The sequence below is a fragment of the Zosterops lateralis genome (assembly GCF_965231275.1).
Source record: "Zosterops lateralis genome assembly, chromosome: 16".
Lineage (NCBI taxonomy): Eukaryota > Metazoa > Chordata > Aves > Passeriformes > Zosteropidae > Zosterops > Zosterops lateralis.
In genome coordinates this window covers 14,969,009-14,990,750 of record NC_139776.1, presented here as the reverse complement: position 1 = coordinate 14,990,750, position 21,742 = coordinate 14,969,009, and the positions used below count along the sequence as shown (strand labels likewise).

At 50.8% G+C, this 21,742-nt stretch overlaps 1 protein-coding gene across 7 annotated transcripts in view; it reads left to right on the top strand.

Moving 5' to 3' along the window:
- The first annotated feature begins 906 nt into the window (after positions 1–906).
- The window catches only part of CHD6 (chromodomain helicase DNA binding protein 6), a 93,740-nt gene continuing 72,904 nt past the window's right edge, over positions 907–21,742 (top strand). For all 7 annotated transcript variants that reach the window (XM_083873039.1, XM_083873041.1, XM_083873038.1 and 4 more), the window contains exon 1: positions 907–1,004. The gene's annotated coding sequence lies outside the window, so the exon portion shown is untranslated. The remainder of the gene's footprint in view (positions 1,005–21,742) is intronic.

Here is a 21,742-nt window from a genome sequence, read left to right as displayed (position 1 = left end):
AGTGTTTCTTTTGGGGCCACATCATCTCTGCATCAGCAAGGAGGATAGAGCCACCCCTGCTCCTCTTCCCAGGCAGAACAGCAGGCATGGCACTGCGGGCCATCAAAGTGGCTGCTGGTCCAGCTGCAGGGTGCTGAGGTGGAGGAGTGACTGTGGCTACTGTTCAAAGCCCTCAACACTGTGTGACCAGGAATAAGCATCCCAAGGAGGTCTGGTTGTAAGGAATTCCAATGGAAAACCCACCTTGGCACCTCAGTAGGCTTGGCTCACCATTAAGCGGTCCCAGACACGAACCTTGCTGGGCCCAAACCTTGCCGGTTTCTCCATGCCAACTTTCTCCCTGGAGAGGTGGGTCACCCACCCTGCGCCTGCTCCCAGACCATCTCTTGGAGCACACCTCTGGGGAGCGGCATTCCCTCCTTCAAGGGCTGCGGCCGCTCCCGCGCTATTCTTCCAGCGGGGCTGCCCGCGGGCTCCTTCGCACCTCAAATACTTCGGCGGGCCTGGGCGGTAGCGCCTGCGGAAACGGGGCAGACGCAGCCCCACAGCAGGGCTGGGCAGATTACGGTGCGGGCAGGTCCCAGGGCGGTGCGGACGGGGCGGGCACGTCCCGGGATGATAAAGCCAGGTCGTGCTGTGGAACGGGCGGGTCCCGGGGCGGGGCAATTCACATCCGGGCAACGCTCGGCGGGCGCGGACGTGGAGCACGTGGGCGGGGCGGTGGCGCGCGGGGGCGGTGGCGCGACCAATCAACGCCGCGCTCTCGTCGGTGCAAACAGGAGCACAATGGAGCGAGCGGCAGGCGCGCTGCAGCCAAGCTTGGCGCGAGCGCCGCGCGGCTGACGGGCCGGCCCGCCAATGGGTGGCGGCGCGCGACTCTGGGCAGCCAATGGGCGCGCTGCGAGGGTGGGCCCTAACGAGGTTAGGGTGTCCTTGCAGGGTGCTGGGCTAAACTTCACCAAATAAAAGCTGTTTGTGTTGGGGCGGCTGCGGAGCCATTTTGGGTAAGTTCTGTTCCGAACTTTGGGTTCGTCCGCCCGGCGGGGCCAGGACGGCGGTGGGGCTGTGTCAGGCCGGTGCTATGAATGAACGCGGCGGCGGTGGCGGCGGCGCGGGCCGCGGGGCGGGCGCGGGCCGGGCGGGGGCCGGAGAGGCCGCCGGCCCTGTCATGGCTCCGGCCGCGGGGAGGGGCGGCGGTGCCCTCGGGTCCCTCCGAACCGCCCTCCCCCGCCCCTCGGGCCGCGGCAGCGCGGGGGGTGGGGGTGTACGCGGCCCGTCTCGCCGGTCCTGCCGTTGGCGTCCGACCGGGCCTCGCCGGCTCCGGGCCGGCAGCGCCGGGCCGGGCGCCTTCGGCAGGGGCGGCGGGTCCCGGGGCGTGCGGGGCCGGAGGCGGGGCGGGCTCCCGTCGGCGCCGGTCGGAGGCTCCTCCCGGCCGGGGAGGGGGAAAAGCAGGTCCCCCCAGGTGCAGGGTGCCGGAGTCCGCCCGCGGGGCGCAGTTGCCCCCGGCATCTTGGCTGTGGTGCACAAGAATATCAGTTATTAAGTCTTTAAACTTGGCGGTCGGGGGGAAGCGGGTCCCTTTGCGCGCTGGAGGCCCCGGGTTGCGGGCCCCCCGCTGCCTGGCCCCACCGAGCCAGGGTACAGGGAGATGCGGTGGAAGGGCCGCTCCCACCCACCGCGCCGTGCCGCGAGTTCGTCCCTGTCACCGCGGTTCCGTCCCGCTGCGCGCGGAGCAGACGCGGATCAGTTGTGACATCGCAGCCATGTCACAACAGAGGCATCGCAGTTACGGCGGAGCCGCGTCTCGCCGCAGTCATCGCTCCCGCTGCGTGTCGGTGGCTGCGCTGTGGGGTTCCCCTGTGCTCGCCAGTGGTGTTTACTGGCGATGGAGGTGGATTTTAGCCTTGGTCAATGAGGTTTGTAGGATGGAGGCTGTGAGAGACACGCACGCAAACAATACGGGAGGAGGAAGTGAAATCGTCAGCTCAGGTTGCTGCTTCGAGGATGCATCCGCCTGAGAGCGGGTCTCCCTCTGGTTATCAATTTGCCTGCTGACAACTACACTGAACTCGCAGTGAAGTCGGGGACCACGGGGTTAAGCAGGCTGCCTCAGCACATGCAGAGCTGGTTCTGCCTGGCCTTTGATATGGTAGAGTATTTTGGTAATTTTGCTATGAAAAATGCTTGCTTTGTCTTTTCAAGGAGTCGGGATGCTTCTAGCCAAAAGCCTAGTCTTTTCTCTTGTTTACATCCTGCTCAGGAAATGCAGCAAATATTGGGGTTGGAGAAGGGGGGGATGGAGTTGGTTGGCTGTGCTTGTGCAGTGTCTGATGGCACTGGACAGAAGCCTCCAGCCCTCAGCTGGCACAGGCGTCCCTGGCACGGGGCTCCTGGGGGGCAGACAGATATTGTTGTCTTGTTAGATGTTTATCTCTGACCTCTTTATTTGCAGAGTATCTTTTTAAGTGCTGTGTAGTTAGTTGGATTTGAGTGTTGGCAGAGGAAAGAAAACACTGACCTTTCAGAGAGTGTTTTCTCTGCTGTGAAGTGTTGTTGTTGCTTTTGGGCCCTTTTCAGGTGATGGCATGGGAAGGGGTGCTGTCTTGCCTCTCCTTGCCCCTTATTTACTTCCTTCCTCCAGGAACTCTGCTGTGCTCCCTTACCGAGAAATTGTATTTTTGGTCAAACGGCTGAAGTATGAAACAATAACAGCATATTTTGCTCTAGGAGTAAATTCTTCCTGGAGTAAATAAGTTGTTTCTCTCCCAAGGCTTTTGGCCTTGAGCTGGGTTGGTTTTGGTTTAGGGCTGCCCCTGGGTTCCTTTCCTGAAAATTGCTTCCTCTTTCACTACAAAGCAGAAATTTGTCTTTGTGAATGGTAAATCAGCCCATGTCTCTGAGTTGATACGGCCACCTGTTCTTGCAGGTCCTTCAGGGGTACTGGATGTACTGCTGCACTGCCTTCACTGCAAAGATGGGCAGCATGATAGCAGTGGGGTGAAGCTCATTGAATGTTGCCCCTCAAGTGCTGTAAGCTGAAAAATACAGTAACTAGGAGAGCTGCATCCTGTCAAAATGTGTGTGTGAGCCTTGTGCAGCAGAACTGAAAGTACATGTTTCTGTTCTTCAAATGAAAGCTGAAATCAAGGAGAGGACTTTGAGAGTGAGACTTTGAGATCTTGGTTTGTTTGCACTTTGATGAAGTTTGAGGCCTACCTTGCAGCCATGGCTGTTTATTCCTGCCTGTTCCTTTATTCGCATTCTTCCCAGCAGAAACACAGGCTGCCCTGTCCCTGAGGAGGCAGTTGCAGCCCCTTGCTGCAGGCCAATATGGGTGTACCCTGTGTGAATCTGACACTAAGGAAGCTCTTGCAGTGTTTATGCAGCTGTGAATAATGCACATCTCCCATGGAAGGTGCTGTCAGGGGCCTTGTTACTGTGTTCTGAGTGCTGCTATCTAGTTTAGTAGTATATGCCTTTTTGATGGCTTGAATTTACCTCTTCCTCCATTGTTCAGCATGGTGGCCTTAGGGGACCATGCTGCTTATCTTTGAGCAGCTGGCCCTAGGTGTTCCAGTGTTAGACTCAGGGGTCAGCGCTCCCCAGAGGAGCGTCTAGTTTCCTGACTGCTTTTTACTGTATTTCTTCAGCTGGAAGTAAATCTCTGCCCCCCTCTCCACCCCAAAAATGTAATCACAATAATTTTTAAGATCTAGTCTTCCTTGAGTAATCTTTAATATTTTATCAAGAGTTTCTCCAAACACATAAACTTCTACAGGTGGATAATATGAAGAGTTTCACTGTAGTGGTTTGTGTTATTTCAAGAGGTTTTTGTACAAGCATGTGAACTTGTTTTTGTGAGCTGGGCAACTTTGTGAGACTTGTTTTTTGAGAAGCTGCCAGAGTGGGCCTTTGTGTTTTGCTCTGGTGTCCTGGCCTGTCTGGGCTTTGCACAGATAAGAGCTGATATTGTCTTCATCAGTGCGCAGGAGAAACTTACCCTCACTAAGGGGGAAGAGCTGATCAGCCTTGTGTTGAGAGTGAGCCCTTGGTGTGGGAGTGCAAGCTCCAGTGCTGGATCTGGAAAGCAGGCATGCGTGGGGAGGCTGCTCTGAGGTTGTCTTGAAGAGACATTGTCAAGCTCAGTGTTTGGATATCTCACTAGGGCTTGGGGCACTTGAGAGGGCTTGTTTCTTTGCTCCTGCAAGTAGCAGTGAATGCATTTCTCCTTGTTCATTCCCAGTTTCCTGCTTGGGATGATGGAGTCAGCCTCTGGTGTTGGTGGTCCTACCTTGGTCTGTGAAAGAGAGGCAGAGTGGTTGTTGGAGGCCAACAAGCACTGTCAAGGGGAGAGAAGATGATCAGGATGATGGGTCTGTATGCAGTGGGGCAGCAATGTTTGCTGTGGCAGTGTTAGTGACATGCAGGGTTTGTGTGGTGGGTTCTCAGCACTCTAAAAACCCATGAAAACAGAATTACCCTTGACTGTGGGAGAGGTGTCAGTGCCTGTGTTGCCAAGCATGGTGATGGTGGGATCAAAATCCTCTAAGGAAGTGCTGGGCCCTGCGTAGTACTATACTGTGAGTGCCACACTGGGCAGTGCCTTTCCCAGCCTCCAGCCCCTGATGGGATAACAGAGCTGGGGAAAGCTGAGCAATCTGGCAGCAAAAAGGGAAAAATGTAGTTCTCTGGGTGTCAGCTTGTGACATGAGGAGACTCTGATTTTATTCCTAATATCTCAGGCTGGTGCAATATGTTTTCCGTGTGATAGGACAATGTCTTCAACTTTCCCTTATATGGGAAAATCTGGGATGCAGCTTAGCAATCCGCCAATATGTGGCTAATAATTTTTAGCATTGTTGTGTTGGATGTGTCCAGTCAGCCTAAGAATTAGGGTATACCTGAGACACTCTGGCTGGGCTTTAATATTTAAGGGAAGTCCCTGGCAGATATCTAGGGAAAGGTAATGATTGTGCTCTAGGGAATGCCTGAGCACAATTGGCTCTTTTGGAAGTCAGCTAAAAGCTGGGAGAGTTTGTGCCTCAGTGTAGAACTCCTGCACTGTGCTGCCCTTGGGCCCAGTGCTTAGAGAGGTGCTGGGTTGTGTTAGGTGGCGGTCATGGGAGCTTTTGACCCATCCTTTGTGTGAGGACCTTCTCTCTCTGGGGGAAATACTGCCTTGAGGTGAAGGGGTGCATGCCATTTCCATACGGCAACCTGTTGTCTCCAAGGCATTCTCAGCCTGTACTGAGTATAAATCTTGCTCTAACAGGAGCAAAACACTTTTTCAGTCCAGAAAAGAAAATGAGAAGCATGGAAACCAAGTCTCAGTCCCTCTTAGCTTTTGTGTGGGTGCTGGAAATGTGCTTGCAGAGGCGTGTTGGGAATGGTTCAGGGAGTGCGGGTGTTACTGTGAGGGTGAGATGTTGGCTTGGCCATGGGGTGCCCATCATATTTTCCAGCCCTGGTTTCCTCTTGAGGGATGCTGCTTCATGATATTGTGAACGTCTGTGCTCTGAGGTACAGCATGCCTTCTGCAGGCACACCTTTTCCCAAACTTTATGCTGGTTGTTTTTTGTTTTTTTTTTTTTTTTTTTTTTTTTTTTTTTTTTTTTTTTGGCGGGGGGGGGTGGGGAGGTGGGGGGGGGCGGGTGTTGTTTTACTGTGGTGTTTAGGAATTTTTTTGTTTGTGTTTTTCCTGGTAAGATTAAGTTTAGATCTCTTCTGGTGAAGCTTCCTGACATTTGTCTGGTTCTCTCTGCCATTTGGCTCAGTTGTGATGGGAAGTCTGGGTTGAAATGCAGGTAGTTCATTGTTTCCTTTTGGGGTGACTGTGCTGAAAGGAGGGAAAAGTCACGCTTGTCAGTGTCATTTTTCAGAGTATTTTCTAAATATTTCTACAAAAGTGTGGGATCCGTGGAGCCCTGCTTTGTATTAGAGTAGGAGACTGTATCAGGGGTCAGGCTGGGATTACTCTAGGCCCCAGAACTGGCTGTATGTCCTGTTAATGTGCCCGTTGTTGCAAGGGAGGGACGGATAGTGGATGGGCAAGGTTTGTTTACTTCACTGTCTGATGTGGTCCTAAATTACTTGTTTGAATTACAGCCTGGGAGCTCTGGCACAGGAAAATAGGTAGGAAGGGCATGGGCATATCTGGGGTCCCCAGTCAAAAGCCTATGCAAAGACCCGGTGCGGACGGCTGGGGGAAGCTGTGTCTCTGTGGCTGTCAGCGGACCTGTGTGGAGAAAGAACTTACTGCCTTTAGTGTTAAAACCCCCTGGGATGTAAGACCCCCCCACCTCTTCCCCCAGGAGATATCTCATTTGCATTTTTTTGAAGGTAGAAGCAGGACTTTAGCTACCAGCCACTCCCTTGCCCCGTTAGCAACCACTGCTGGGAGTTGTGCTCCCTCTCTATTGCACTGGGAATAGGTATCTGTTTTGTGGACATAGTTTCATTTGCACTTCAGCTTATAGTGTATGGCTGACTTGGAAGGTGAATTTCAGCACTAACAACTAGCTGCATACAGGAACAAGGGTGCTGCAAAGTTGCAGGGGACTTCCAGTTCTTTGACATATAGATAGGTGAAATATTGGTTCTTTAAGAAACATTAATGCCTTGTTATATATGTGCATCGAGGCAGAATTAGTCCTAGATACAAGAATAAACATTAGTGCTTTACTATAGACATGCTGTGAAAGCTGCTATTTTTATGTGAGCCACTGCCTTGAGTTCTCTAGGTCTTATGCATGGAGCACTTTTAACCCTCAATCTTTCATGTGCTTTGGTTGAACTTAGAATATACTTTAGACAAAATGAAGTTTAAGTGTTTGATGTCTGTTAATTGTGGATCAGAAAAGAGCCATTTTTGGCTTCTTTAAATGCCTGGTGCATCCTTGCTGTACCCTGTACTTCCTTAGCCTCGGAAGGAGTGCAATGCGGTGTGCGAATGCACAGCCCATTGCTCCTATTTGTATGCTTCTCTGCTTGTTGCTTTAGGGCAAGCAAAGCCCTGTTTCTCAGTGATCTTTCTCAGTCCCTGCAGGGTGCCCCTCACCAGAGTATCTGAGCCTTTCCCAGCATGCACTTTGGTGCATACATAAAAGCAGGTTTCTCTCCTCCACCGCCGACAGCAGAGACTGTGCTCTGTTGCGCAGTGATGTTGCGGGAGACAGGCTGAAGCAAGGCTTGTGCTTTATGTGAAGGTGCTGAGGTTTGCAGTTGCAGATCTGTGGGCCAGTCTCAGTGACTTCTCCACCTCCTCGCTCTGAAGGGTGAGAGTTTCTGTCAGAGAATAAAGTTCCCAGTTTGGAGTTAGGCCAATGTCGTATTGTGCTTTGAGTGTTAGGACCAAGGTCCTGAATCCTGAAGGCAAAAGAGGGAGTGTGTCACTGTGGGCACAGGCTCCTTGAGGCTTTGGCAGTTGCAATTTCAATTCAGAGCCCTCTTCAAGGGCTCTGAATTGAGGTGTGACTCTGTAGGTTGTAGAACCTATGTGTTTGAATACGTACAGCTGTGCCCACATCTGACAGGGCATACTCTGTGGAAATGTGGTTATCTGAAGATACTGCTCTCTGGTTTCTAGACAGGCTCTCCATTGGCTGCTCTGCTGAGTGGAGCATGGCATTAGGGCTGAGGACAGTGTTCTCAAACCCTTTTCTGGATCCAGCTCTACTTCCTGCTCTTTCTGTCATCCTTAGCTGCAAGAGGGAGACAGACACAGAGCAGAAGTGGATTTCTGGACCTTGTTGCATGATTATTCCTCCAGCAATGCCTGCTGAAGGAAAGGTTCAGAATATGAGTGGCTTATCTGAGTACAGAGGGAGAGGAGATGTGGAAACCATATTGGTTTGGACTTTGGACAGGTATGTGCAATAAGAGTAAGCTAGGATGTGGGTCTGTGGGAACTGTGCTCTCCTGCTCTGTCCAGGGTTGGATTACTTGGCGTGCATGTTGCTACATATCAGAGGAGACTGATGTCTACAGACCTGCCAGGCAAACAGGGACAAGAGTATCTTGGTAGCTTGATGCAACTGATGCCATGTGCTTGCCTGCTGGCTAGCTGACCCCATGATGATGCTGCTGGTTGGCCAGGAGTGTCTTGAGCATCTTCCGTCTCTGTGCCCTGAACGAATGCAGCTTGAGTCCAGGAGAGATCCACAGCAGCTCTGCCTGTGTGCTGTTGTAAGAAGCTTGTGCTCTGGGGTTCCAATTCTCTTTGGAAAAAGGAATTCTGCAAAGGTGGGACTCTGCAGCCAGCATGAATGACAGTAGTTTGACATCCTCTGCCAGGAACCTTTCCTGCCCATGTGTTCCCTACTTGTGTAGCTGTAGCTCTCCAGCCTGGCAAGGTTGATTATCTCTTCATGGTTCCCTGAGCTGGTCTCTGACTAAAGGGCTTTATGAGCAGAGGCAAGAAGGGGTTACCTTTCCATAAGTGCTTTTGGTAGCATTTTACTTGCAGTGTGTCTGGGCAAGCCTTTGTATGCTCACCATTTAAAAGGGCTAGCCAAGCATTGCCTGTAGCTGAGGAGCTGGCATCGCTGAACCCCAAGCATTTGCACAAGAGAAATTGAAGAATTTCTCTTTGGCATTGCTCTCAGCCTCTCATACTTTAGTCTTTCTTGGGATGGTGTAAAAGACAAATGCAAGGAAACAGAGATGATTGAGAAGAATGTCTCATTATAGATGGCATCTGAATTCTGGAGACTGTTCTCTCAAAGTACCTTCTCAGGCCAGGACAACAGCAGATTTTGTCTGTTGCTATTTTGGAGCAAGGTTTGCTAGATTTTGTTAGGCTGTACAGGCAGTACGTATGCTATGAGGTGTGGGACCTCTCTACAGCATAAAAAAACTCTCAGACCATGGTTATTTGGGATGTTTTCTTCCTGGATGCTGCGGAACAGCTTGGCTTCCCCAGTACCTGGCCCTGCTGCAGGCAGGGCTCTGCCAGGCAACCTTTCTGCCCTACCCTGGAGGGGTCGACCTGGGTTTGCAGTGCTAGCAGAACAGGTACAGCCTATGTGGGTGCAGGAGCTCTGGCTCATGCAGTACTGCCTGACCCAAAGAAGAGCTGCTCACTTACCGAACACTAAGCTCTATCTTGGAATCAGCCTTCAATACCCATACTCACAAGCTGTGGTCTGAGATGTGGCCATGGAAGGCAAAGCAAGGCTGGCCCTGAGCTCCCTTTAGGCACTATACACCCCTTGCCACTCTGTCACCTGTGCACAGATGAGGCATTTGGCAAAGCAGTGGTGTTCATCCTGTTGTGAGGGCCTGGAAATACTTAAAATGCTAACTCTGTTCCTGTGGCCCAGCTGCTGATGACTTGGCCACATTTCATTCAGCTTCTTGGATGTGTTTCCTTGGACACATTCAGTGGGCTACTCATTAGATGAAGCAGGAGTGCACCAACTTTTTCTTTCACCCTTTTTTTTTACTTACTGTGGTTATAGCAGGAGAACAATGGGGAATATCTTAGTCAGCAGATAACGGAAGCTAATGGTGATATGGGGCCGTGAGGTGAATGACTGGCAGGGGTAAGAATTATCCACTGTGGAGGTCTGTGGTGGGGAGCTTCAACTGGAGCAGGCTGACAGAAATTCCTGAAGAAATGATTTTCAGCATGCCTGGACTGCAGTGGGGTCTCCATCACTATATGGGGCTGTGGCCAGTGTTGCTGTGCCTTCTCAACATGAAATCTACTCAGGTTGTCAGATGTGTCCTTCATATATGTCTATGGCCAAGTCTTGAGGCGCAGTGTGTTTTCTCACCTTATCAGTAGCCCTGATGTCAATGTTGATTTTTTGTCTCTATTCTAGCATTAGAAAATAGGCACAAAGGGTTATGATTGCCTCTGAGGAACTGTTTGCAGTGTGGCCAAGTTGTTTTCTGGCAGCTTGAGTTTGCTGTGCAGGAAGTTAACAGCAAAAGAAGATCTGTACTTTCAAGAATGCCATCTCATTTTTTGGCCATATGTCTCGGGATAGTGTGACTTTGGTGCAGTTTGGTGTAAAGTTCTCAAACCTTATAAAATGTTCTTTGAATTGGCTAGCTGTCAAGGCCTACTGGTTGGGCTGGCTTTTGTACACCTTTCTTACTAATAAAGGTTAAATTATGTGCCTGGTAGCTTCTTTGTAGGGATGGTGACCTTGGAGATGGACTTGGACAGCTAAGTGAAGCTTTGAGCACTTGTGTGTGAGACACAAAAGGCAGCAGGAAAATGTGTGGAGTGCACAGGGTGCTGATTTTTGCTGAAACCACTGTATCCCTCCTGGTAGCTGGAGATCAGCTGGATGTTTTGCCCTGATGCAAGAAGCCTCTGAAGCAGCTGACAGTAACCCCTGTGCTCCCTTGAGCCCAGTAATTCATCAGAGGCATTTTTCTTAGACTACTGGGAAGTCTGGCTACTCATGACTGGTGGTCCAGGAAGCCAGCAGGAGCTAAGCCTACAATTCTCTCTCTACCCAGGGGTAACAGCCCTGGCACCTCAGGGAAGAGAGCCTGCTTCCAGCACTTAAGAGCGTGTCCTCAGAGCTTCTTTGCCCATTTCTATGTAAAATGTAGCTAGGGTTGTGTTGTCACTCTGACCAGAGGCTTTCCACAGCCTCCTTGGCGGCTGAAGCACATCTGCCTTGGCATGCAAGGCTCTCTGTCTTGTGGAGGAGCAGATTTGGTGGACTGTCCCAGGCTAAGAGGAGTTGCCTACCAGGCATATTTTTGGTTGCCAGCAAGCTGATCATGCCACTGTGTTCAGCTGCTGTGAGCAGTGAGCTTCTGACTCCCACAGGCCAGGAGTGGTGAGCTGGCTGCTTCCGGCTTGTAGCAGGGTGCTAGAGGGGTGGGAGAGCTGTGCAGGATGCTGTGGAAGTGACACTTGGCCATAGGCTTTACTGGCTTCTGAAGCTCCAGACTCTCATGTAGCATGTGGACACAGATACTACATTTTTCTTATTTTAAAGTAGGAAATTAGGTTCTGGGAGTGTGATGGAAGAAGTGGGAAGTCTTTACAGCCACTGTCATTATCTGTTCTGTGGACACTCCATTCATGTCCTTTCTTGTTGCTTGCTGGTCAGCATGCTGGAGCTGGTGAATAAAGTGGAAGGGAAATTTGGCACTGGTGATGGAGGAATGGCTTGTTAAGATTTGGCAGACAGGGCAGTTAATTTGGGCTGTGTGGTGGCCTGGATTGGATGCTACACTGGAGCATGTTTGTGTTTAATGGGTAGCAGAGGTCTGGAAAATGCTACATCAGTGACATGCAGTGGGTTTTGCTAATGTGTTAGGAGCTTGAGCTGAGGATGCTCTTGACAAGGCATGTGAATTGTGCTGGTGGGATACTGCTCTACAGGGAGCCACTGTGGACCACTGTGGTGTGCAGGAGCGCTGCATGTGTTCTTGGACACCAGTGCATGTGAAATTGTGCCCCTTGGCACTGAGGGTGGTCACTCCTGTGGGAGCCCAGCCTGCTGGGTGCCAGCTACGAGCCTGGGCAACTTTGGCCTGTCTCCTTTCTCCCTTGACTGCATAGGTACTGCATTGTAGAGATTTGGTTTGTATTTTTTGCCTTGCTGATGTTGAGGATTAAAATCCACTGCCTGAGGCTTATGAGCAATGTTTGGAGTCAGAGTCTTGGCTAGCAGATCAGAAGGCAACAGACACAATAGGTTTGAGAAACCTATCTTGCTCCTGGTAGTTCCTGCATACCAGGGTAGCAAGATGATGACATGGGAAAGGACTCACAGCTGAAGCTGGGTGCATCCCCATGATGGAGAACGGGATACAGCTGACACTGGGGGCATCCCTGCTCTGCGGACAGCCACCTTGCGATTCCTGTGCCACTTGGGAGTAGTGTGTCCCCTCATATTGGGCTGTTCATGAAGGTGATGAGGGAAATATATTTTAGGGTGAGCTCAGATGTGGTTTCCTCTTTTGAGCACCAAGCTGGAGTATCTTTGGGTACATGTTGAATGGCCAGGCATGGCTTTGTGTTCATGATGTGCCTTCACTGAAGAAACTGAATTCTGCTGCTTTCTCTTCCCTTGTGTTGTTGGTCCCTGCTTGCTGCTGTGCTCTCTGGACTCTTGAGTGAGCCCACAGCTGTCAGCCCTCTGGCACTGTGCAGCTGCTGAAGGGCATATTGCGGTTGTGGTCTTGGGTTAGGAGCTGCATTTGAAAACCCTCCAAAAAGGAGCTATTGTGGTTCTGCTGCGTGAGCTTGTCATGAGAGTCATGAAGTACAGCTGACTGAAGCTGCATTACCGGGGGCTGTATCCAGCCTGCGTGTGCATTCTTGCTTGTTGGGTGCCAACAGAGCATCCTCTGTGGACAGGCATTGGCACAAGCCCAGGTGTCTCCCTGGAGTCTCTGACATGGATGTTGCTGTAGGGCTGAGATCTTGGGAGCAGAGTGTTGATGTTGAACAAGCTTTTTGGAGGGGAATGCTGTGCGGCATCACCATATTCCTTTTTCCAAGGGAGCAAATGGCAAGGAGGCTGTGCTGATTTATTGCCTGCCTGTCAAAGTCTTGTTGATTGTTCACCTATGGGGTGACAAAGCTGGATGTCCTGGGAAAGTACTGCAGGTTTGACATGTGCTTTTGGTGTCCTTATCAGCAGACCTCTGGGCTCCCCATGCCCCTCAGAGCTCTAACACAGTTCATTCCCCCCCGCCTTCTTTTTTTTAAACACTAAAATCTTTTGAGAACAGAAAATTGCTTGCAGGCTGGCTGCGTCCCTTGGGGCTGGCTGTTGGTGTGATGCTCTGCTTGTTCTGGACACGTGTACCTACCTGATGCATGTTTGCTCCTTTAGTTTGGGTTATTTGGACCTCTATGTACTTTCCTTTTCCCCCTTGCTTCCTTTATCCTGCTGTGTGTCCTGCTCAGGTGTGAGGAGCCTGTGCCCTCTTCCTCCATGGTGCCATGGAGTGTTATGGCAGCTCTAAAACAAAGACCACTTGGCTGCTTGGTGAAGCCTCTCCTGATGGGATGCTGAGAGAGTCTTGTTTTCTGTAGCTGCGTGAGCAGAGCTGGGAAGTTGCTTCTCCACAGCCTCTGTTTGGGAAGGAGAATATATACTGTGCTGCCTCGCAGTGAGGTTGCAGACTCCACAGCCCCCTGCATTGCTGCTGCTGCTCCTCTCTTGCTAAACTACTGGTTATTTTTAACTTGGAAAAATTACAACCCGAGATTGGCATTCTCTACCCCCAGCGGAGGGCTGGAGGCAGGATGTGGGGGAGGCACTGCAGAGGCTGGGAATGCAGCTCGCTGCTCCAGCGGACCAGTTTCCAGGGGCTCGTACCCCCTGCAGCACTGTGCCTGCCGGGCCGCACAAGGCTGTGCGGTGAGGCTGCTTCTTGCTCAGCATGGATGGATCTTCAGCCTGGATTCCCATGGCGAAGGCACAGAGCAGCTGCAGACACATAAACAAATCCTGCTGCAGCAGGCTGTGGGGAGAGTGCTGTGCTCTGCCTGCCAGGCTGTTGGCATGACAGCCTGCAGACAGGTAGTTGTTGACGGGGACTGGGTACTTACTTCAGGGAGTATCCTGCAGAGATGCTCTCGGATGATGGAGTGTGCTGTGGAGGAGCAGCCAGCCCGGTTGCTGTTTTACCCGCTGGAGAAGGCTGCTGGACCATGCAGCCCTCCCTAATTCAACTTGCAAAGAGCTCTTGGGGAGGAGCCAGGGAGAGGAGTGTCAGTTTTGCTCTGTGGTTCTCTTTCACCCCTCCCCTAGCTCTGCCTCTAGTGTTTTGTAGGCAGTTGTGTTGTCAGTGCGTGTCTCCCCTGCCTGGAACTCCCCGAGTGATGGGAGCACCTCTCTAAATCCGCTGTCAGGGAGATGTTTCTGTGGAGCCTCTTTTCCATGCAGCCCTCAGGAATGTAGTTCCCTGAGTCCCTCTAGATTGCAGCAGACGCTCAAGTTTCAAGCTCTGGCAGCTCTGCTGGCTAAGACGTGCTGGTGCAGCCCTGCTTAGGAACACGAATTGATAAGGTAGCAAGGCTCAAACAGCACCAGAGGACTGCAGATGTGTCTCTGCTGTTTGGTGTCAGAAAACACTGGTGGTCAAGCCAAGCAGAAGAAGAACAGTGCAGGTTCCAGGTTCTGCTCTTGGTGTGTCCCAGCCAGACCTGTGAGTCCTTTACTGCTGCTCACCTGGAACATGCATGCATCAGGTGGGGAAGGTGGCTGATGCCTAGGCCCTGCTTGGTTGTCCTTGTGCTTGCTGCCTGCCTTACCAACTGCAAAGCTATTGAGAAGGTTCCTCTGATGTGGAGGTGCTGCAAGGGCCTGGGGCCTTCTGTTCCAGCTTGCCTGGGAAAGCCTGCCAGATCCTCTCAGTTCTGATTTGTCATGTGATACTCAATAGCTCTTTTAGTGATTGGCCAGGAGTAGCAGGGGAACGCAGCAAACCTCTTGGCAAACAATGGCCAGTCCTTATATTCTCTCAGATGACTTCAGGCAGATGCAGGGACCTTTCCTGCCTCCTTTGGGAATGATTCTCATTTGCTTGTTGAGGCTGGTCCCTTACACCCAGCACTCTGATCCCATTTGGCATGACGTGCTTTGGTCCGTGAGCTGGTGTGAGGGTCTCCAGGCTTTGGGATGGGGTACAGCATGAGATGCTAAGGCTGTTTCTCTGCCTCTGACCTCAAGTCAGGAGTCTGAGGGTTCCTGCCAGAGCAGCGTTACGATGTCTCGGCTCTACAAAGGCCCCATGTGATGCCTGACCCTGACAGAGAAATGACTCAGCTCACGTCATCCCTGTATGGTGGGGAATGGCTATTGGTTACTTCCTTTCCTCAAGGCTGTAGGGTTTGTTATCAGGCATGAGACACTGCTCTGTGTTTGAGCCAAGGGCTTCTCCTTCAGTGATGGCAGGTGGTGGAGAGCAGAGCAACTCTTGGGCAGCCAGGGCTGGAGTAACATCTCTTCCCTGAGGGAGCTATTCTGCAGAGTATGTGAGGCAGTGGGGTGTCCCCACCACTCCAGAATGGTGTGAACGCACAAGGACAGCTGCTGACACTGGCACAGGAATTAGCGTGTGGAGTAAAAGACAGACCAGGACTCTTTACTTGGAAGATAGGCTACAGAAAGCTCTCAGTTTCCCTGTTGGTTGGTAGCCTTTGTTGCTGCCTTGTGTCTGGCAGGCCTGAGCTGCACCCTTGTGTTATGTCTGTGGGAGCTGCCTGCAGGTCTTACTTCTAAGTCTTCTCATCAGTCTGTACTGTGACCTCTGCCAGTGTTTGTCAGGGCAGGTTAGTACATCCTCATGTACCAGAGCAGCAAGGCAGTGCTGAGCCACCCAGTTTCCCCTAGGCTAGCTGCCATCCATGAGCAGCTTGCTACTGGCCTGCAGGCCTGGCAGCAGATTTGGACCTGGCATCCCTGACAAATCTCTTTTCCTTTAAGTTGTGCCCAAGCACTGGGGAGATGGAGCACTTCTTGAGGTGCATCAGCAGAGCAGACCTGCTTGTCTGAAAATCAGTAATTTCATAGCATGGCTATGGAATCCTTTATCTTCCTGCTTGTTCTTCAGGGCTTGTTCAGGGCTGCATACAAAGTGCCGTACCTGTTCGACATCTGTAGTTTCAAGGGATCCTTCTTGTCATCAGAATTACAGGAGGGAGGAGAGGGAAGGGGTCCATGATGTTGAGGAGGTGAGTGAGGCTTGCATCCCTCACCTTTAAGGAAGCGTCACCAGAAGTCTGCTGATAGATGGAGATGCATCACTTGATGCATCTATCTCAAAGGAGCTGCTTGCAGTGATACCTTGTCCCGGGCACATCCCCTCCCTGAGCCTGCCTTTAGTGTGCCAGGTGCTGCTCTTGCACCTGGGAAGGGGAAACCCTCTGGCTTCAGGGAGCTGGAAGACAAGGTCATTCTGGAGAGTGTACATCTCCAGTGGGCTAGTGCTAGGTAGTTTGTGGGATTAGTGAGGATGTGTGAAGCTAGGTGTGCTGTATTAGAGCACTTCTCTGGTTTGTAATAAGCAGAGGGTTGTCCAGGCTGAAGTGTGGGATTCTTGTTCCTCTTCAATGTCACTGATGAGCCACCAAGGGGTGCTTCCATTTTGCCATGTAGGAAAAGTAGCTGGAGAAGCTGCTGATGTCTAAATCAAAGAATCAGAATAGATTGGAAGGAATCTTAGGTTATGTAGTTCCAACCCCTCTGCCATGGGCAGGGGCATCTTCCGCTAAATGCACTTTTGGCTCAGGGTGGACAGCTGATGGATGGACCCCAATCTGTGTTTGCAGAGTATTGTGTATCTGTAGTGTCATTGTGTGGTCCTGGCTGGCAGTGTGCCCTTACTTTCCAGGAAAAGTATCTCCTGGAGGACCTTGTCACCTCAGCAGTGTCATCCCATTGGACCAGGCTTGCTGGACTTCAGGGGATCAGGGGCTCTCACATTGAATGTCTGCCACAGGTATGGGTTGAAAATAGGAATTGAAGTGTATTGAGTGGAGTATCCTCTGGAGATACTCAAAACCTCCCTGGAAACAATCCCATGAGATCTGCTCAAGGTGAAACCTGCTTTATCAGGGGACTTGGACAAGATGATCTCAAGAGATCCCTTTTGAATTCCAACCATTCTGGGATTCTGTGTAGTGGTGTCTCTGCTTACAAGTTTGCAGTGTCTAAGGCTTTTTTCCTGGTTCTGCTCTTTGCTGCAGCAGCTTTGGAGGGACTTGAGTGCAAAATTCCTATTTAGCAAGGGCAAAGAAAGTGCAGGTTTTCCAAATGGGTTATCACCAGTGTTTTTGGCATGTAGGTGGACATGCCCACACAGGCCTGTGGATGCCCCTTGTCCTTCCAGAGGTGGCTCGTGAGCTTTGCTTCTTTTTGAATCCCAGGTCCTGTTGTGCTTAGAGAAAGCCACATGCTCCTTTTTATTTGCCTTTCTGAAGGGGATCAGTAAGGACCTGGGGTGTTGATTTTTGTTTTAACTGCACTTATTTCCTAGCTGCAGCCTATTTCCACAGCTAAAATCAGTGCTGTTTCCCCTTTGAGGAGGCCTGTCACCTGCCTCTTCCAGGCAACTGAACATGGGACTGTGCTGCAGGAATGTGCTCTAATAAACTAAAAAAAAATGCTGCTGTGCTGAATAAAGATGTTCTCAGGTAAATGCCATTAGTTTCTGCAGATGCTGAGGCCTCTGCTTTGTCTGAGTGTGTGGCCCTTTTGCCTGTTGGTGACAAGCCTGTGGACATGACCCGGGCGGGGGGACAGACAGCTCATGTTGCCCCAGGGCAGCTCTGAGGCTGAGCTGGTCTGGGGGAGCTTCTGAGCTGCAGCCAAGGCATGCAGACATGTACACCTGTGCTGTGGGTTGAGGAACCTGGGAGCACCTGAACTATCAGAGAAGAGAAGGGAGGACAGAGCTTGAAGATAAGAGACCCTGGAAGTAAAGGCAAAACAAAATTAGGACTGCATTCAGAGCTGCTGACTCCCACCTTCCTCACCATGCTGCAGATGAGATTTCCCTTCAGGAAATGAAAGTTGCTCTTTGGATAAAAGCTATGGATAAAACTTCCTTTCTGAAGTGCCTTGATGTGTCTGTGACTGAGGGGCTGTTGGAACATCTTGGGACAAAGAGTGCTTGAAGGGATATTGGTGGAAGTCTGCAATGGGAGAATGCCAAAGATTGCACTCAGATTGAATTTTGTGTGTCTGAATTCATCTGTGGGCCCAGTCCTTGGCAGGGGTTCTGTGGGGATCTTGGGAGCATGTCCAGATTTTGGAGACAGGGAAAGGCTGAGACAAATCTGGATGTGTCCCAGGGGAAAGATGGGGTAACCCCTGTTTCCTGTGAATCACAGAATCAAAGTAGTTTGGAAAAGGCTCTTAAGATCATTGAGCCCAACTGTAAACATTACATTGCCAAGGCCACCACTCAGCCATGTCCCCAGGTGCTAAAGCCACGTATCTAAATCCTTCCAGGGATGGTGACTCCAGCACTGCCCTGGGCAGCCTGTGCTAGTGCCTGACAACCCTTTTGGTGAAGATTTTTTCCTTAATCTCTAACCTAAACTTCTCCTGGTGCAACCTGAGGCCATTTGTTCATATCTTACTACTTGGTAGAAGAGTCCACCTGGCTCTATGCTCATGTCAGGGAGCATTTCTCCAAGCTGATCTACCCCAGCTTCCTCAGCCATTCCTAATCAGACTTGTGTTCTGGATCCTTCCCCAGCTCTGCTGCTCTTCTCTAGATGTGTTCCCTAAAGGTGTTTCTTGTCACAAGGGGCCCAACCACTGAATCCAAGCTCCATCCCTCTGCATCATTTCCCCCAAAGTGGTCATCCTATTGGGACCCTGAGAACTGGTCCTGTTTGACTGACCCTCACCTGTGTGTATGTGTTATATTACAAGGAGGAACACCTTTTTGTCATGTATTTTGGTGATCAATGGAATTACATTGGGGATATGTAGCCTTTTCTGGGGATGCACTGCGAAAACCAGATGGAGTTTGAGATGTGAGAGACCATCAGACCAGAGTCTCCTAAAAGGCAATGTAGAATGTAAATTGAGAGCAGCTTGAATGGTGCAGATGCATCCCCTTTCCTGCTCTTGGAATACATAACCTGAGGACCTGAGGGCACTGTCCTCTTTGCCTGTTAACATATGCTGTTTAGCTTGCTGGCTGTGGATACTTTTGGATTTGTGAGCCAGTCTAATTACACTTCCTTTCCGCTAAGTATGATTTAATATAATTTGATTTTAGGTGGTGCTGATGCACTTTATCATAAAGCTCCTCTGTGCAGCTGGAATAATCCTTGTCTAGCTCTCACTGTTTTGCAGTGCAAATCTGTGCAGTGCCTCAGGCTGGCTCTTTTTAAGGTTTCAACAAGAATGGGTGTTGTTTTTGAGAAAGAGGTTACAGATTTACCTTTTAGCTGTCCTTGTAAAAATTCAGCCAGCCTCAGCACACCATCAGCCTCTGAAAAAAAAATTTTGATTTTTAAAACTTCTGTTTGTTGCTATACTCTATTGCCCTTGCACCTGAATGAAGGAGGGCAGGAGCCTGACACCATGTTGGAGGTTAGGATTTTTATTTTTTAATTTTTTCATTATTATTTTGATTTTTTTTCCTCCTTCTTAGGGAATTTTCTCCTTTTTCTTCTGAGACAAAAGAAGTGGCAAAGATGGGGGGAGAGGTGCAGCTGGCTGTAGGGATTTCTCTTGGGAAAGGCAGAGATACCAGAAGATTTTGGGTAAAGGGCTGGGCCCAGCTGTCACCACAGAGTTCTGTCCTGCACTGCTTTATGCTTACCATGGGTGAGCTTCTGCTCGCAAGAGCAGCTGTTGAAGTGGGACCTTTCAACACCTGACCTCACTGGGAAGGGCACCCCAGCCCCCTCCCCTTGCCCGGGGGGAGTGTCTCTGGCTGCCTGTGGGAGCTGCTGATGGGAACCCACCTGCCTCTGCCCAGCCCCACTGCTCCCTGCCACTGCTGTGGGCTTTTTGGTACACTTTACCTGACACCCCGTGCCTGCTGGGAGCCCCTACTGCTTCTGCCACTGCTTGGGGCTTAGTGCTACACTTTGATTCAATGCCTCCAGTGGTCTGCTTGCCTCTGCCATTCCAGCCTGCTGCTCAGAGGATCCTGCTCCAGCTCCTTTCGTTATCCAGAGGGGCACCGGTAGTGGCTGCTTCCTGTGAGTTTCCTAAGGAAGCCCCTTCTCCATCCCTCCCGCCAGCCTGCCCGCCATTCCCGTGTGGAGAGAGGCCGCTGAGCTCGCGCCACAGCGCCCCCTGCAGCCACGGGGGAATCATTGCAACCGCCCTGCCCAGCCGGGAGCCACCACCGCCCCTGCCGGCTGTTCCCAGAACTGCACCAAAGGGGAAGGTGCCTGCGGCCAGGAGAAGGCTGGGACTGGGTCTCTGCTCTGTTTGTTGTTGCTGCCAGGGTTGTTGTTTGTTTGCCTTTTTACACACACATACACACACACACACGCACAGGTGAAGAACTGCTATTCCTTTTCTCATATCTTTGCCTGAAAACCCTGTAATTTCAAAGTTAAAATAATTTGGAGGGAAAGGGGTCATATTCTCTATTCCAAGGGAGGTTCCTGCCTTCCTTGGCAGATACTTTCAAACTAAGATACACTACCACTGGCTTTGTGTTGCCTTAAATGGGAGAAATGTCATTTTCTGAAACCTTGTCCTCATCCTCCTCCTGAGCCTGAGACATGAACCCCCAGGCATTTGCACAGATAAAAATTTCTCCCATCCCAAGTGTTTGGCAACCACTTTCTAGCCGTACTGCAACAGCAGTTCTCATCCTTCAGTCATGTCTCTAGCCTTCCTTTTCCTGGGAATGTGTGGACATGGCCCTGAAGCCAGGTAGATAGACCTGAGACTTTTTTTAACATGGGTATCCTACCATTTCCTTCTGCTGGTGTCCTCCCAGCTCTGCCTGCAGCTCCAGGCTTTGTCTCAACCCTAGCTCTTCTTTTCTGAGGAAGCTCTAGAGAAGGCTGCTGAGCCATTTTCCAGAACACAGGTTTCTCTAAGCCCCAGTCTTTGCAGCCCCTCACTTTGCTTTAGCAGCCCATTGCCATTCATGTTTCAGCTGTATGTTAAAGCTGCTTCTGTCCATCAACGTTACTCAGAACCTAATTTTATAGCTGAACCTTTTGATAAGAACTGCTGTACAAAAGGTGATACCTAGACAAGGGCTCCTGACAAACTAAATTAATCTTTGGCATACCATATCTAACCCTCTTTCAAATGCAACTCTAAGCCTTCACTTTCTATCAGTCTTAGCTTTCTGTTCTTGCTTTCCGTCTGAGCCTTAGAGGTGGAAAGCCAGATTGAGTTCTTCCAGCCCATGTATCTTGGCAGCCCTTTTTCTGACACAGTCCAAGTGCAACTTTAGGCTTTGTCCCTCTCACAGCCCTAACCCTAATTCTGGCACTAGCACTCATTTCCACAGAGCAGTTGAAAAGGCTGCACAACCCTCGTCTGTGAAAGCTGACCCAGCCCAGCTGTCTTGCCAACTCCTGCTTGCTTTTGAAGCCATGGCTCACTGTAAGCTCTGGGTTTCACTCAAGCCTCTTACTCTTTGTGAAGAACTGCAGGGAAGACCCCCTAACCCATGGCTCACACTGAACCTTTCGCTCATCCTGGGCCTCTGGGCTGCTCTCACTTATCTTTGGTAGCTGCTTTCCAGGTTTACTCCAGCAGTAACATCAGACATTCTGCTTCTGAGCTTGACCCCATGTTTGCCTGTGGACTGAGGAAGGGATATAAGGAAGGGCCTGCAGCCATTTATTTCCTGGCAAAAGGTGTCTCACATGGGTCTCTTGGCAGCCCCTGTCCCCAGGTGTGGTGTAACCTTTCCTTTCAGTTCAGACCCTGACCTGAGCTGTTTCCTAGCTCAGCTGGGGGGAACCTTCCAAACCATTTCCCAGGCCAGCCTCTTTACCTTTTGCCATCCCTTTCCAGCCCGACGAGGGCTAGACTCTGGATCCCGATGCTGGTTTTCTAGCAGAGCCTTTTTCCTAATGGAGGCTTTTTCCCAGGTGAGGCCTCATACAGTTACTTCTTTGCTCAGGTGAGCTCTGCTGCCTCAGCATCTCTGTGTTTCCTTTTTCTCAGCCATAGTCCTGATTTTCCTGAGAAGCTGTATAGAAGTTTTCTACCAATTGCCTGGACCAGTGTTTTCTCCCAGCCCAGCATTCTTGGAAGCTGCCATGTACTTTTGCAGCCCCACTCTAGCTCCAGCTCTGGGGTTT